The following is a 13,585-nucleotide window of genomic DNA, read 5'->3' on the forward strand; positions in this document are numbered from 1 at the left end:
GGGGGTAGCGATCACCTGATCAGCTGGAAATGTTGGCCCAGCAGTAACCCTGGTAGACCCATCAGTGCTGCAGATCAACTGAGCAGCTGATCCTCCACATGCTGGTCGGCTCACCAGTCCCCTAGCAGGGACCCCCATGCCAGCTGCCCCTGGCAGATCACCCCCCCTGCTCTGGCCAGGAGGAGCAGGGCTGAGGGGCAGGAGACTCAAGCATGCCATCTGCTGGCAAGACGTGGTAAGTGCATGGCAGCTGCATCAGATGGATGGGATAGCTTAAGGTAGGAAGAGGCTTATGGTAGACAAATGCTGAGTAGAGGGAGTTCCTGCAGGCAAGATAACTCCATATCTGCCTAAGTCTTTATTTTTTTTTCTTCATAATATATTTTTTTTATTTTCCCCCTTTTAAAATGTATTTGTCCTATACATTTTTATTAGTAATGATTATGGTCCTTTCCATTATTTTAAATTTTTTAATACATATTTTATATTATTATATTTTTATTCCTTATTTGCTATTTGTATTTCACATACTATTTTTAGTATTCCATTTCATTTACTTTTATTATTACTGTTACTATTTTTCTCTTAAATTTTCTCTCCCCCTGGTGTCACCAACTTGACTTCATTCCCAGTATATCCTGGGTTATCTCCTTTTGATTCTGGTACCTACTAACGTTGAGGTGTATTTTGCTGTGGTTCTTGTTTTTTTTGTTTCAAAATTTTATTATATTATTATCACCAGTTTTTCTTTTTCTCATTTTTTTTATGTGCATAGTCTAGGAGTCAAGCCTGGGTCTCCTATGTTGTGGGCAGCTATTCTGCCACTGGAGTACACATGTGACTCCAGCCTAGTTTCTAATAGATCCTTAAGTATTATTGGATCCCTTACATGAGATCCAGACCTTGAATTGGTGGAGAATAACTGACAACAATGTGCAAAAGGAAATATTCAGCAAAAGCTGAATATAAAACTTTTGAACAGTGAAGGAAACTGACTTGCAAAATAACAATATCAAGAAAATCAAATGCCCCTAAAACAACAAAAAAATCACAAAGCCCTCAAAGATCCAAGCAGAAATGGCCCAGTCAAATGACCAATCAAAATTCCAGAGGGGACACAGGATATGAAACAACTATCCAAGGTTAAATATAAAAACATAAAAGATATCAGGAAAACAATAGAAGAGCATAAAGAAGAATTTGGGAGAGTAAATAGAAAAATGGCAGATCTCACAAAAGTAAAAGATACATTACACCAAATAAAAAATAGAGTGGAGACACACAATAACAAACTCAAAGAAGCAGAAAGAAGAATATGTGATCTAGAAGATGGAACAATAGAAATAGAAAACACAAAGAGCAGATAGCAAGAAAGGTGGAAAACATGCAACTGGATCTTACTGAAATGATGAACAAGCGGTCCAGAAATATAAGAATTATTGGTATCCCAGACAGAGAAGAGAAGAGTAAAGCATTGGGAAAGTTAGCCAAAGATACAATTGGAGAAAATTTCCTAACCATTATAAAAGACACAAATATGCAAGTCAAAGAAACCCAGTGAAGTCTAAATATAATAAATCTGAACTGACCCACTCTAAGACACATACTAATCAGACTGTCAGTTATTGAGGAGAAACAAAAAGTCCTGAAAACAGTATGAGAAAAGAAATCTACTATATACAGGGGAAAACACATAAGAATACCTTCAGATTACTCAACAGGCACCATGAAAGCAAGAAGGCAGTAGTATGATGTTTTCAAGATCCTGAATGAGAAAGTTTTTCAACCAAAAATTCTTTATCCTGGCACATTATCCTTCAAAATTGAGGGAGAGATTCAAATCTTCAAAGACAAAGAAAGGTTGAGAGAAGTAGTCAACAAGAGACTAGCCATTCAAGAAATACTAAAGGGAGACTTGTCAGCTGATAAAAAAAATAAAAGACAGGAGAGAGAGGTTGGAAGAGGCTAAAGAATAGAAGAATAGGAGTGGAGGTAATTTAAAGGAAAAGCAAAAGAGAAGGAAAATAATACATAGATCTGACAAATTAAAACTTAAGGATAAGATGGTAGAATCAAGAACTGTTTTCACAGTAGTTCCTTTGAATGTTAATTGACTAAATTTGCCCATTAAAAGATGCAGACAGAGAGAATGGATAAAAAACATAAACCATCTATATGTTGTTTGCAAGAGATGTATCTTGGATTCAAGGATACAGTTAGATTGAAAGTGAAAGGACAGGAAAAGATCATTTATGCAAGCTGTAACCCAAAGTTAGCAGGAGTAGCTATACTAATAGCAGATATAATAGACTTTAAATTTAAAGACAGCATAAGAGACAAAGAAGGACACTACATATTGATAAAATTATTAATATAGCTTCATAGAAGAATCATAATCAGGTAGAAATAACAATCATAAATGCGTATACTCCCAATTAAGGAGCTCCAAAGTACATGAAGCACATTTTGGAAAAACCAAAGGGAGTTACAGACATATCAACAGTAATAGTGGGAGACTTCAATGCACCACTCTCCACTATAGATAGAACAACCACACAGAGAAGCAACTTGGAAATAGTGAACCTAAACAGCAAGATAAATGAATAAGATCTAATAGACATATATAGATCATTATATCCCCAAACACCAGGATACACATTCTTCTCTAGCACATATGGAATGTTCTGCAAGATAGATCATATACTGGGACACTGAGTCCTTACAAATTTAATAAGACTGAAATTATATAAAGCACTTTCTCTAATCACAATGGAATGAAGTTGGAATTTAACAATCACCAAAGAATCAGAGCTTTCACAAATGCATGCAGATTAAACAACACACTCTTAAATAATCAGTAGGTCAAGAAAGAAAGTACTAGAGAAATCAACAAATATCTGGAGATGAATGATAATGAGTATACAACATATCAAAACTTAAAAGATGTTGCAAAGGCAGTGGTGAGAGGGAAAGTTATTGCCCTAAATGCCTATATTAAAAAAATAAGAATGAGCAAAACATGAGGATTTAACTGCCCTCCTGGAGAATTTGGAGAAAGAACAGCAAACTAAACACAAAGCAAATAAAAGAAGAGAGATAATGAAGACTAAAGCAGAAATAAACAAGCAGGAGAACAATAAAACAATGGAAAGAATCAACAAAACTAAATGTGGCTTCTTTGAGAAAATTAATAATATTGATCATCCCCTAGATAGACAAACAAAGAGGAAAGAGAGAAGACACAAATAAAGAAAATCAGAAATGAGAGGGTGTTTGTTACCACAGATCATGAAGAAATTTTAAAAATCATAAGAGAATATGCCAACAAAGTAGACAACTTAGATGAAATGGAGAAAATCCTAGAAACACATAAGTTACCTATGCTTATTTGAGAAGACATAGAAGATCACAACAAATAAATTGCAAGTAAAGAGATCAATCCATCATCAAAAATCTGCCCACAAAAAAATGTCCAGGACCAGATGACTTCATAGGAGAATTTTATCAAATATTTCAAAAACAATGAACACCTATTCTGCTCAAACTCTTCCAAAAACTTGAAGAAAAAGGAACACTACCTATCTCACTTTATGAAGCTAACATCACTCTAATACCAAAATCAGATAAAAATGATACAAGAAAAGAAGCCTGCAGACCAATATCTCTAATGAAGATAGATGCAAAAATTCTTAAGAAAATACTACCAAGGGTGAGTCAACATAGGAATATCAATCAATGTAACAGAACCCACTAACAAATCAAAAGGGAAAAGTCACATGATCATATCAGTTGATACTGAAAAAGCCATTGACAAAATTCAACATCATTTCCTGATAAAAACACTGCAGAAGTTTGGTATTGAAGGAAAGTTTCTCAGTATCATTACGGCATATATGGAAAACCATAGCCAACATCATATTTAATGGTGAGAAATTGAAAACATTCTCCTTGAGATAAAGGATGAGATAAGGATGCCTATAATTACCACTATTATTCAACATTGTATTAAAAGTACTAACTTGAGCAATTAGACAGGAGAAAGAAATAAAAGGCATCCAAATAGGAAAAGAAGAAGTAAAACTTTCATTATTTGCAGAAGACACGATCCTATCCTTAGAAAACCATGAGAAATCTACAGCAAAACTACTTGAGCAAATTCAGCAAAATGGGAGGATGCAAGATTAATGTACAAAAATCATTAATGTTTCTATACTCAAGCAATGACCTATCTCAGGTGACAACCAAGGAAAAAATTCCATTCAAAATAGTGACCAGAAAAATTGGGTATCTATGAGTAAGCTTAACCAGGGATATCAAGGATATATACAAATTACAAAAAATTACTAAAGTAAATAAAAAGTAATGTAAATAGATGGAAAGACATTGCATGCTCATGGATAGGAGGGTTGAATATCATCAAGATGTCAATTCTACCCAAACTGAACTACAGATTCAATACAATGCCAGTAAAAATCCCAACAGCACACTTTGAAGAATGGAAAAAACTGATTATCAAATTTATATGGAAGGGAAAGAGATCTTGAATAGCTAAAGATATCCTAAAAAAGAAGATGAACTGGGAGATCTGTCATTTTTTGGCTTTAAAACTTACTGTAAAGCCACAGTGGTCAAAACAGTATGGTACTGGCATAAAGACAGAAGGATTGACCAGAGGAATAGAATCATGAGTGCAGAGATTGAGCACCAAATTTATGGACATTTGATCTTTGATAAGGCCTCCAAATCCACTGAATTGTTACAGAATAACCTTTTCAGTAAGTGGGCATGTGACAACTGGATTTCAATAGCCAAAAGAATGAAAGAGGACCCCTACCTTATATGTGGTACAAAAAATAATTCAAAATGGATCAAAGACCTAAAATAAGAGCCAGCACCATAAAATTTCTGGAAGAAAATGTAGAGAAACATCTTCAAGATCTGGTAGGAGGAGGTAGCTTCTTAAATTTTACACCTAAAGCACAATCTGTGAAAGGAAAAATATAGACAAATGGGAATCCTTAAGATCAAGAACCTTTGTGTCTCAAAGGATTTTGTTATAAAGGTGAAGAGGCAGCTAATGCAATGGAAAAATATATTTAGAAATTACATATTGGGTAAAGGCTTCACATCCTGTATACATAAAGAAATTATACAGCTCAACAATAAAAGAACAAGCAACCCTATTATAAAATGGACAGAGGAAATGAATAGGCACTTTTCCAAACAGCAAATACAGATAGCTAAAAAGCACATGAAGAGCTGCTCATCTTCATTGGTTATAAGGGAAATGCAAATTAAGATGACAATGGGATATCACCTCATACCTTTAAGAATGGCTGCTACTAAACAGGAAACTATCAATGTTATTCACTGTTGGTGGAAATATAAAATGATTCAGCTGCTGTGGAAAACAGTTTGGTGATTACTCAGAAAACTAAATACTGAGTTGCCCTATGTCCCAGCAATACCAATGTTTGGAATCTACCTAGAAGAGTTGGGGGCACTAACATGAACAGACATTTGCACACCAATGTTGATAGCAGCACTATTCACAATTGCCAAGAGATAGAAACAATCCAGGTGCCCATCAACAGAGGCATGGATAAACAAAATGTGGTATGGACATACAATAGAATATTATGCAGCATTTAGACAAAATGATGTCCTGAAACATATGAAAACGTGGGTGAACCTTGGGGACATAATGATAAGTGAAATAAGTCAGATACAAAAGGACAGATGCTGTATGGTTCTGTTATTATGACTTTGATAATGCTGCCAGTCTTTTGGAACAGCTAGAAGGAAAAATCTGAGATGAGGGCATGGTAGCCCATGACAAAATCTGGGAACTGTTCTGTAGCTTCTTGTTGAAGTGTCCTTTGAAAATTATTGCTTTTTTCCCCTCTTTTATTTGTATGTATGCATATATATAAATATGTGTTATATTTTACAACAAAAATGGTTTTAAAAAAACCATATGCAATTATAGTAATATTAGATAAAACAAATTCCTGAAAGCAAAAATTTCAAAATATTTAGTAACATAGCTCACTAGTACAGCAAAGTTGATATTTGTAATAACTTTTTACTCGATGTTTTGAGAATGCACACAGTTTTAACAGTTAAATGATATTTAAGAGAGTGTTTAACATTTAGAATTCAAGAAAGTCTGATATCTTTATCCATTGATTTTTTCCTTCCTTGTTTTATTTTAAATTGGTTTATGAAAATTATTGTACAAACAGGTTTTATGATGATTAGGAAATTTTTTTAGTATGCCTATGAATAAGCCAATTACAATATACATTTTGGGTGGTTAAAATTTCCCTATGTTTATTCTACAAATATTTGTATATTCATATTTTCCTGAAATCAGGAAAATAGTTAGCAATATAGGTCATTACTATAGCAATGCAGATATTTGTAAGAACTTTCTATTTGATATTTTGAGAACATTCACAGTTTTTGACAGCTGACCAAATGGTATCTAAGTTAGTGTTTAATACTTAGAATTTAAGAACTTTGGTATCTGGAACTTGTAGATTTTCCCTTTGTTGCCTTAATTTTAAAATTGGTTTATGAGATTTACTGTGCAAACACAGACTTTACAATGATTATATGGTTACTTTACTTAAATATGCCTATGGTTAAACTAACTAAGGTATCCATATTTGGTGGTTCTAAGTATATTATTTGTTTTAAAAAAATATTAAAACTAAAAAAGATTAAAAAAACAAAAAAGACATTAAAATATTTTCAGATAAACAGTCACTGAGAGGATTTGTGAGAGAATTTGTGATTAAGAGACATGCTCTACAAGAAATACTAAAGGAATAGTTAAGTTCTGGGAAGATGGCAGAATAAGATAGCTCAGGTTCACCCCTGCTGCAAGGAACAGCTAAAGAAGGGACAGGAGGGCAACTGAAATGGCAATTCCAGGATGTAAGTGACCTGGTTGAGTCTTCTGCACCACTTAGGGTGACTCTGTTGGCAAAAGCTGAGGAACTGAGAAACATAGAACCAGAGACCATCCAGCTGGTGCAAACAGCCTAAAGGGGAAGCCCAGAGAACTCAGGACTGCACAGATGGGGAGATGGGGACCAGGAAGTAAGCCAAGTTGCATTCCTTGAATGCACTACCCTTATCAGTTCAGTCCCGTGACCTGCAACTCACCCCACACCACATGCACCTGCACCCCATCCATCACCACTCCCCATGCTCCAAGCACTCTTACCCCACCAACACTTTGCAAATATACCTACCCCAAAACCTGCAGCCCAGCCCACCTCTCCTATGCAAGGGCACTGTTGCTCCACCCCTCCCAAAACCTACCTCCCAGTCCCTGTCCCCTACAGACAGTTGACAATTCATAAAGGCTGCAGGCACTTACCTCCATAACCAGGTTACACCGGCCCCAACCCATACAGCATTGCAGCCTCAACTCGACCCCTGAGCTCTGCCTATGGGTACATCAATTTAGAGCACTCCCATATGCACACATGCACATAGGTCCTATCCATGCCCCCAGGTCTGGGAAAGCACTGACCCAAGGAGCCAGGCCACATCTGCCCCCCACCCATGCAGGTGTAAAGCCAAACCACTGCCCTAGATCTGTGCATGCACACAAAAGTTCCCATGGTTTAGACCAATCCACACCAGGGCCCTGTTTCCCAGACTTGTGCACCTGCGCAGTCATATCCTCCCCCACAGCTGGGTGTCCACACTTATAGGCACTAGTGTAGCATCCTCAAACCTGCACCTACACATGCAATGCACTGCATCACCACACTGTTCTGTCCCACCCCATGCCCTGTATCCTGTTCCACATCTATCCTGCAAATACAAGGGTTTAGACTACTGAAGGAAATCAACCTCCAAGGAAACCAATCAAGATATTTAAATGCAGGGGCCAAGATGGCGGCTTAATGAGGATTTAGTTCACCCCCCAGAGCAACTAGTAGTTAGCCAGGAACAGTATAGAACAACAGCTGGGGCCATGTCAGTGACTGGACACACAGCATACCCCAGTCTGGACCAGCTGGACCAGCTATGAGCCCGCTCAGAATGTAAGCCCTCGAAGCTGCAGAACCAGTACCCTTCCCCAACAGGCTGCTTCTGAGATGGGATAGGAAAGAGACTTTACCAGCAGCAGGAGATGAACACAACCAAACCCCAAATGTGGAATTAATTAATAAATTATGACCACTAAAAATAGGCCCCCAGCTCAGCTGAATCTTGAGCAAAAGCTGAGGTTGCTGGGTTTTGCCCCAGAGCAGAGGAGTCAGAGCTGACAGAAAAAGGAAAAAGAAAAAAAGCAGAGGTTTTTTGGATTGGATAGCACATAATTTTTGAAAGGGTCTGGGTCCTGAAGGAAAGAAGGGAGCACATAGGACCTGGAGATACCCAAAGCAACATACCAACTTAAGTTCTTGATTGGTAAACCCAAGGAATGGGGGTCCTGCTCTGAAAAGGATATTTCTTTTTCCTTTTTGTGGCTGTGTTTCTATGGCTTAACTACTCTTTGGATACAGCTGCAGGGCTTCTCATGCTCCAACTGCCCCAGGCATAGGCAGAATAGAGCATGTTTGAGTGTTTGTCTGGAGCCTGTGCTTCCCCCAGGAGAGGGGTGGAGCCCAGTTCAGGTGGAATCCCCCCTCAAGGAATTCAGACCCCAGGGTCTGGAAAAGTGAAGTGATTAAAGCCAGCCAACAACTTCTCCCCTGTCTCCACCATGCCCCCAGCAGAGAGAGTCTGATGAAGTTAAAGGTACCACATCACCTTATGCTGGTGGGACCTGCAGACAGAAAAGTGCCACATACTGGACAGGATAGGGAAAATGCAGAGTCCAGAGGCTTCACAGGAAAGCCTTTCAACCTCTTGGGTTTCACCCTCAGGGAAAACTGATGCAGGTGACTCTTTCCTCATGAAAGGAGTTCAGTATGATATGGAAAAATCTGGGTGGAGTCTATAACACCTAAGTAAGTCCTCCTAAGGAGGAACAAAAGGCACCATACAGGCAAGGCAAGAAACAAGAAAACAAGAACTGAAAAATTCTGATCTGTTAAACAAAACCTAAGTTTGAGGTTTAGAATAAGCTCAACTGAATGTCAAAGAACAGATAGACAACAAAGTCATCCAGGAAGAAAATCCTAGGTAAAAAAATTGAAAACAATCTCCAGAGCAAACTAATTATGGTAACTAAATGCCTAGATGCCAGCAAAAATAATGAACCATACTAAGAAAATTGCAGATATGGCCCAGAAAAAGGAACAAACCAAAAATTCAAATGAGATACAGGATTTGAAACAATTAATTCAGAATGTTTGAACAAGCATGGAAAAACTCATCAAAAATCAAATAAGTGAGTTGAGGGAGGATATAAAGGAGACAAGGAATGAACAAAAAGAAGAAATTAAAAGTCTGAAAAAACAAATCACAGACCTTATGGGAATGAAAGGCACAGTAGAAGAGATGAAAGAAAATGGAAACCTACAATGTTAGATTTCAAGAGGCAGAAGACAGGTTAGTGAACTGGAAGATGGGACACCTATAATCTGAAAAGCAGAAGAAAATATATGGAAAAGAATAGAAAAATATGAGCAGGGATACAGGGAATTGAATGACAACACAAAGTGCACAAATATATGTGCTGTGGGTATCCCAGAAGGAGAAGAGAAGGGAAAAGGAGGAGAAAAACTAATGGAGGAAATTATCACTGAAAATCTCCCAACTCTTATGAAAGACTTAAAATCACAGATTCAAGAAGTGCAGCATACTCCAAACAGAATAGATCCAAACAGACTTACTCCAAGACACATAGTAATCAGAATGTCAGATGTCAAAGAGATAGAGAGAATCTTGAAAACAGCAGGTGAAAAGCAATCCATCATATACAAGGGAAGCCCAATAAAACTATGCATAGATTTCTCTGTAGAAATTATGGAGGTGAGAAGACAGTGCGATGATATATTTAAGTTACTAAAAGACAAAAACTGCCAACCACGGATTCTGTACCCAGAAAAATTGTGCTTCAAAAATGAGGGAGAAATGAAAACATTTTCAGACAAAAATCACTGAGAGAATTTGTGACCAAGAGACCAGCTCTGCAATAAATACTACAGGGAGTATTAGAGACAAATAGGAAAAGACAGGAGAGAGAAGTGTGGAGAAGAGTACAGAAATGAAGACTATCATCAGTAAAGGTAAAAAGAAGAAAAATTAGATATGATGTATAAAATCCAAAAGACAAAATGGTAGAAGAAAGTACTGCCTGTATAGTAATAACACTAAATGATAATGGATTAAACTCCCTAATGAAAATGCATGGGCTGGCAGAATGGATTAAAAAACAGGACGCATCTATATGGTGTCTACAGGAAATGATTCTTAACTCCGAGAATGACCATAGGCTGAAAGTGAAAGTCTGGGAAAAGATATTTCTTGCAAATAATCAGAAAAGGGCAGGGGTAACTATACTAATATCCAAAAAATTAGACTTCAAATATGAAACAGCTAAAAGAGATGAAGAAGGACACTATGTATTAATAAGCAGAACAATTCAATGAGAAGACATAACAATCATAAATATTTATGCACCAAACAGAATGCTCCAAAATACATGAGGCAAACAATGAAAAGAGAAATTGATGCATCAGCCATAATAGTTGGAGACTTCAATTCCCCACTCTCATCAATGGACAGACCATCTAGACAGAGGATCAATGAATAAACAGAGAATTTGAATAATACAATAAAGGAGTGAGACTTGACATTTGTAGAACATTACACCCCACAACAACAGGATACACCTTTTTCTCAGGTGCTCATTGATCATTCTCAAGGGTAGGCCACATTCTGGGTCACAAAGCAAGTCTCAGTAAATTTAAAAGATTGAAATCACATAAAACACTTTCTCAGATCATAAAAGAATGAAGTTGGAAATCAATAATAGGCAGAGTGCCAGAAAATTCACAAATATATGAAGGCTATACAGCACACTCTTAAACAAACAGTGGGTTAAGGAAGAAATTAGAAGATAATTCAGAAAATATCTCAAGGCAAATGAAAATGAAAATATGACATATCAAAATTTATGGGATGAAGCAAAGGCAGTGCTAAGAGGGAAATTTATTGCCCTAAATACCTATATCAAAAAAGAGGAAAGAGCAAACATTGAGGAATTAACTATCCACTTGGAAGAACTAGAGAAAGAACAGCAAATTAACCCCAGAGCAAGAAAAAGGAAAGAAGTAACAAAGATTAGAGCAGAAATGAATGAAATTGAGAACATGAAAACAATCGAGAAAATTGACAAAGCCAGAAGTCAGCTCTATGAGAAAATCAATAAGACTGGTGGACTCTTAGCTAAGTTGACAAAAAGAAGAAGAGAGAGGATGCAAATAAATAAAATCAGAAATGGAAGAGGAAACATAACCACTGACCCCACAGAAAGAAAGGAGGTAATGATAGAATACTATGAACAACTTTATGCTAATAAACTAGACAATGTAGGTGGAATGGACAACTTCCTAGAAAGACATGAACAACCAACATTGACTTGAGAAGAAACAGATGACTGCAACAAACCAATCACAAGTAAAGAAATGGAATTAGTCATTAAGAAGCTTCCCAAAAAGAAAAATCCAGGACCAAATGGCTTCACATGTGAAGTCTACCAAACATTCCAGAAAGAATTAACACCTATCCTGCTCAAATTCTTCAAAAATATTGAAGAGGAGGGAAGGCTACCTAACTCGTTCTATGAAGCCAACATCACCCTCAGACCAAAGCCAGACAAAGATATTACAAGAAAAGAAAATTAAAGACCAATCTCTCTAATGAATATAGATGCAAAAATCCTCAATAAAATTCTTGCAAATTGAATCCAGCAGCACATTAAAAGAATTATACACCATGATCAAGTAGGATTCATCCCAGGTATGCAAGGATGGTTTTGAACATAAGAAAATCAATGAATGTAATGCACCATATCAACAAATCAAAGTAGAAAAACCACGTGATCATCTCAATTGATGTAGAAAAGACATTTGACAAAATTCAACATTCTTGTTGAAAACATTTCAAAGGATAGGAATAGAATGGAACTTCCTCAACATGATAAAAGGAATATATGAAAAACCCACAGATAACATCATCCTCAATGGGGAAAAACTGAAAACTTTCCCCCTAAAATCAGGAACAATACAAGGATATCCACTATCATCATTGTTATTCAACATTGTGTTGGAAGTTCTAGCCAGAGCAATTAGACAAGAAAAAGAAATGCAAAGCATCAAAATTGGAAAGGAAGAAGTAAAACACTCATGGTTTACAGATAATATGATACTATATGTTGAAAACCCAAAATGCACAGCAAAGCTACTTGAGCTAATAAATGAGTACAACAAAGTGACAGATTACAAGATCAACACTCAAAAATCTGTAGTTTCTATATACTAGTAATGAATAATCTGAGGGGGAGATCAACAAAAAAATTCCATTTACAATTGCAACTAAAAGAATAAAATATTTAGGAATAAATTTTATTAAAGATACAAAAGACCTATACAAAGGAAACTACAAGAAATTGCTAAAAGAAATCACAGAAGACCATATAAATGGAAGGGCATACCGTATTCATGGATTGAAATACTAAACATAGGTAAGATGTGAATTCTACCTAAATCGATTTATAGACTCAATGTAATACCAATTAAAATCCCAAAACCTTACTTTTCAGAAATATGAAAACCAATAACCAAATTTATCTACAAGGGCAGGGTGCCCCGAATAGCTAAAAGTATCCTGAGAAAGAAAAATGAAGTCAGAGGTCTCAAGCTATCTGACTTTAAGGTGTATTAGGAAGCTTCAGTGGTCAAAATAGTGTGGTACTGTCACAAAGATAGATACATTGACCAATGGAATTGAATAGAGTGTTCACATAAAGACCCTCTCATCTATGGACAATTGATCTTTGATAAGGTAGTCAAGCCAACTCACCTGGGACAGAACAGTCTCTTTAGGAAATGGTGCCCAGAGAACATCCACATGCAAAAGAATGAAAGAGGATCCGTATCTCACACCCTATACAAAAATTAACTCAAAATGGATCAAAGACCTAAACATTAGATCTAAGATGATTAAACTTTTAGAAGAAAATGTAGGAAAATACCTTATAAATCTCATAATAAGAGGCAGTTTCCTAGACCTTACACCCAAAGCACAAGCATTGAAGAAAGATAGAAGTAAATTGGAATTCCTCAAAATTAAACACCTTTGTGCATCAAAGAACTTCGTCAATAAAGTAAAAAGACAGCCTACACAATGGGAGACAATATTTAGAAAAGATATACCAGATAAAGTTCTAGTATCCAGAATATAAAAAGAGATTGTTCAACTCAACAATGAAAAGACAGACAAGTCATTTACAAAATGGGCAAAAGACTTGAACAGGCATTTCTCAGAAGAGGAAATATAAATGGCCAAAGGGTACATGAAAAAATTTCCAACTTCCCCAGCTATTAAGGAAATACAAATCAAAACCACAATGAGATAGCATCTCACACCCACCAGAATGGCCATTATC

Source organism: Tamandua tetradactyla, chromosome 23 (assembly GCF_023851605.1).
Source record: "Tamandua tetradactyla isolate mTamTet1 chromosome 23, mTamTet1.pri, whole genome shotgun sequence".
In the NCBI taxonomy this organism is placed as follows: Eukaryota; Metazoa; Chordata; class Mammalia; order Pilosa; family Myrmecophagidae; genus Tamandua; species Tamandua tetradactyla.